Genomic DNA, 4,752 nt, shown 5'->3' on the forward strand with positions numbered 1-4,752 from the left:
GAATTGGTGACTCTAATCTTGAAACTGTGCTGATTGTATAGATCTTCTGTGTGTGAAGCATCCATGTTTTCACTGACATGGATGGAGACTGTCAGAGACACTGGACTGGTGGGCGGAGTCATACAACCACGGGGTGGACTGGTGGGCGGGGTCATACAACCACAGGGTGGACTGATGGGCGGAGTCATACAACCACAGGGTGGACTGGTGGGCGGGGTCATACAACCACGGGGTGGGCTGGTGGGTGGAGTCATACAACCACGGGGTGGTGACTCTAGTTTATATACTCCCCCCTCTGAGAAAACAACAAACAAACCATAAAGTTTGAGCCTCCTGCAGGTTTCAGGTTCACTTCACAGTTACTATGAGAGGTATTTAATGAGAGCAGGGCGGTGTAACTTTGGGTGACTGACTGACTGACTGTAATAACTTTCTCTGATACATTAAGCATCATTTCTTGTTCCAAGTTTCCAGTCTTAAAGGAGCAGACTGGTCACTGAGGGCCTGTAAATACGTGTGTGCAGCAGAGTGTGATTATGGGCAACATAAGATGCTTTGGAAACTACACAGAGCACAGTTACAGTAAAACACTGACACACACACACACACACACACACACACACATAGCTGCAGATCCAGACTTTATTCCTCACTACATTTTCTGAAGCTTTTCGTCTTCACAGAGTTCAACATTAACAGATCTGTAAAGACTCATTAATGGGAGCTCTGAACAATGAAGCACGACGTCCTCGCTGTAATTTACGCTGTGAGACGACTCCACTCGCCATCAGGCCATGGAAGGTGTGACATGCGTATTGTGAGAGGAAATAAAGTGATTATTGCCTCTAAAAATAGTGAGCACGTCTTCTTTCTCACCATCCATCCACCCAGCAGTTAGTCCCTCTGAAAGCTGCTGAAGCTGTTGCCATGAAAACACCACGCTGTGTTTAATACCGTGCTACTCTCCTTCTCCTCGTGCCTCGTGAGTATCAGCTTGGCTTGTCACAAATAACACAGCAGAACAAAATCTGAGAGCCGGAGGAGGAGTGGAGGAGACAAACTGTTGTTAGTTGTTTTGTACGAGTGTCTGAAAGGACTATAGAGACGAATCCAGGGAAGTACAGGAAGTAAGGAAGTCATCACTCCTGTGGTGGCATCTCCGTACAATAAGTGTGTGTTTGGATGCAGACTGTCCTGTGAAGGGGAGAATACTCTGCATTTACCTTTTATGTAACTTCAGGAGTAGAGGTGGGGAAATGATTCTTAGATAATAATAATAATAATAATAATAACTTTAATTTATATAGCTCCTTTCCCAAGGTCACTTTACAATACATAGTAAGGAAACAATAACACCAACAGAACAGTACAATAAAACACAAGCAGTACAGAAAAGCAACAAAACTATAACCAACAACAGAAGAAAGCAGAGACACTGTGTGATGGTACACTGGCCATGAGATGGATTATCGAATTAAAAAGCCATGGTGAACAGATGAGTTTTGAGGGTGGATTTGAAAATGTCCAGTAAAGGGCCATTGTGGGTTACAGGGAGGGGAGAGAGTTCCAGAGGGTGGGGGCAGCGACGCTGAAGGCCCGGTCACCAAAAGTTCGGAGGCGGGAGTGAGGGATGAAGAGTAGGCCGGAGTCAGAGGAGCGCAGAGATCTGGACGGAGTGTAGGGGTGGAGGAGGTCCGTTATGTACTGTGGGGCGAGGGCATGGAGGGACTTGTAGGTGAGGAGGAGGATTTTGTAGATTATGCAGGACTTGACCGGGAGCCAGTGGAGATGGATGAGGGTGGGGGTGACGCGCTGCCAGGGCTCGGTGCGGGTGAGGACCCTGGCAGCTGAGTTTTGTACATATTGGAGCCTGTCCAGGGTTTTGTTTGGAACATCGAACAGGACGCCATTGCAGTAGTCCAGGTGGGAAGTGATGAAGGAGGGGATGAGTGTTTCTGCAACTGAGTCGGTGAGTGATGGCCGGAGTCTGGAGATGTTTTTCAGGTGGTGGAAAGCAGATTTGGTGACAGATTTGATGTGGGTCTGAAATGAGAGGGTGGAGTCGAGGATCACTCCCAGGTTGTGGACCTCAGCAGATGGTGAGATGGTGGCACTGTCAATGGTTAGGATTAGATCCCCAACCTTCCTGAGCAGTGCCTTGGGGGCCACAACCATGAGCTCTGTCTTGTTGCTGTTGAGTCTGAGTAGATTACATGTCAACCAGGATTTTATTTCAAGGAGGCAATTGATGAGAGACTGAGGGGGCAGATGGGCAGAGGGTTTTGTACTGATGTAGAGCTGGGTGTCGTCGGCATAAGAATGAAAGTTGAGACCATGGCGGCGGCGGATGATTTTGCCTAACGGGAGCATGTAAATGTTGAACAGAAGGGGGCCCAGCACCGAGCCTTGGGGGACACCGTGATTGACGGAGGTGGAGGAGGAGGAGGAACCAGCATGGGTAACAAATTGTTTACAGTCAGAGAGGTAGGAGCGGAAGAATGAGAGGGGCAGAGTCAGTGAGGCCAAGGTATTCTGCCAGGCGGGTGAGGAGGTTGGGGTGAGAGACAGTGTCAAAGGCTGCAGAGAGGTCGAGGAGGATGAGTATACAAAGATGCATCATGATGCGGACGCGGACGATTCAGCATCAATTTACAAATGTCAATAATCGATGATCTAAATGTTTATTCATAACGTGATGTTGACAGAAATAAAGAGGCGGAGCTAAACTGTGAGAGCAGCGGAACAATCTACAGCGCCGACACTCTAGAGTTGAAATGTAAATCATCTTTACAAAAAAGCAGCGGTTACAAACTTGTGTTAATTTAAAGTCTAAATAAAAACATTTGTGAGGTGAACATGATGTGAATACTTCCTATGACATCACTCAGAGACGAACGCTAACGGAGCGGAGCAGTGATCAGCGGTAATGTGAACAAACGAGACCAGCTGACCAACACTCACTGCAGCATTAACCAAACCAAAGAAACTCTGCTCAGTCTGTTTCACCTCAGAAACCCTGCACCTGCTCCGCTCAGCGTCTTGGCTCCTCCCAGAGCTCATGGTGTGTGCTGCTCTCCACTGCTGGAGATGATATTAACAGACCAGAGCAGCCTCCACCTCATTTTGTTGTTCCCATACAGGCAGGAGACTGTAAGGTGCCTTTGAGTTAATTAATTAATGCAGTTAACCTTAAAATAAAAAGGCTGCGGAATGTTTACTATTCAAAAGATGTGTGTTTTTAAAAAAGAAGAAGCATTCACACCTATGTGTTGTCATGGTTATGACCCACATATGATAATCTTCATCCCAATATGCTCTGTGGTATCAAAGTTTAACATTTCCCATCTGGCAGCGCTGCGACCACATTCTTCTTCACTCACACATGATTTACACTCAGCAGACACGGTTCAGGGCTCAGGCACGACCACACTAACATGGTTACAGGATTTTAAACACTTTATTTCCAAGTGTAAGATACAATAACATTTTTTATTTTCTGTGTGTAATATAAAATGTTAATTTTAATATCTTGAGTTGTAACCGTGCTGGTCATGGTTTTATCTCTGGTTTCAGGTGCTTCAACAATAAAACACAGACATGGCCACACTGAAAAAAGCTTTTACAGGTGCTGCATCAAAGACTCTCAGACAACAGACAGATGATCAACACACTGTGCTGTGGCTGCTTTTAATACACAACTAGCTTTATGTTCATAGATATGAGTCTGCTGATGTAAGTCTTTGTTTCAAGACATTTTTTTTCTGAAGGTTTTGGAAACAGCTCGAGTTGTTTCGTTTGCAAACCAGCGTGTATGTTCTGAAGTCAAGCACAGTTTTTCTTGATTGTCGTGAAACAATCTGTTTGTCTTTCTCGGTTTGAAATACAGGCGCTCGTTTCTCAGATTTTTTTCTTCTGTCAGTCAGAGTTTCTGTTCTGAGTTCAGTTTGACACAAAACACAACTCAAAGGAGGAGAAAGATAGAACAGGGAGAAGCTTTGGAGGAGTTGAAGTTTTGAGAGTTTACTGTTTGATTCTCAGATCTTCAAACACAGACTGTATAAAATACTGGACGTAGCTGCCGTGATGTCACCCACTGGTTTGATGACTCAGGTTTTGAAGCTTAGAGTTCAACATTTCTGCAGATGCATCTTGGTGGTTGTTGGAACAAGTTGGTTCTGGACTTAAGCTCCTCTTTTACTCACTGAAGCTTCTCTTCTCCTCACCTGAGCTGAGCTGAGTCAGAGGGAGGTCATTCATGGAAGGACTCTGCTGACACTGATTCAGCATCCTAAATGATTGAAAAGAAGCTGCACAGTACAGGACACACCACACCGACAAGGGCGCCAGGCGCTCACTAACGGCTGACCAGTCGCTTGGTGTGTCCAGGCCTGAAGGCTGAGCCCAGGCCACCCGACGCAAAAACCTCATTTCAGACGCTTGTATCTGTAGCCCCTTTTACACTGCCAGATTTTCTGCGAATGTTGGGCCGTTTTGCCGGCAAGCTGCGAGCGTTTAGACACACAGAGCCGGATTGGCGAGTTGATCCAAGGTGCCCAATTTTCCGCCTCGTAGGGTAGACATATTGGTGGAACCCTTTTAGTTTAAACAGACCGAGGCGGCCTTCAGCAACGGGAGGAGCTGTTGATGACTTGTGGGAGGAGCTGTTGATGACTTGTGGGAGAAGCTGTTGATGACTTGTGGGAGGATCTGTTGATGACTTGTGGGAAGAGCTGTTGATGACTTGTGGGAGGA

At 46.3% G+C, this 4,752-nt stretch overlaps 2 protein-coding genes across 3 annotated transcripts in view; one reads left to right on the top strand and one right to left on the bottom strand.

Annotated features, from left to right (window-relative positions):
- Positions 1 to 4,752, top strand: part of adcy5 (adenylate cyclase 5) — a 117,021-nt gene that overhangs the window by 34,687 nt on the left and 77,582 nt on the right. The gene's annotated exons all lie outside the window — the stretch shown is intronic.
- The window catches only part of sec22a (SEC22 homolog A, vesicle trafficking protein), a 104,876-nt gene continuing 103,099 nt past the window's right edge, over positions 2,976 to 4,752 (bottom strand). Inside the window, exon 8 of the transcript XR_007570271.1 lies at positions 2,976 to 3,022. The gene's annotated coding sequence lies outside the window, so the exon portion shown is untranslated. The remainder of the gene's footprint in view (positions 3,023 to 4,752) is intronic.

The sequence above is a fragment of the Epinephelus moara genome, chromosome 7 (assembly GCF_006386435.1).
Source record: "Epinephelus moara isolate mb chromosome 7, YSFRI_EMoa_1.0, whole genome shotgun sequence".
NCBI lineage: Eukaryota > Metazoa > Chordata > Actinopteri > Perciformes > Serranidae > Epinephelus > Epinephelus moara.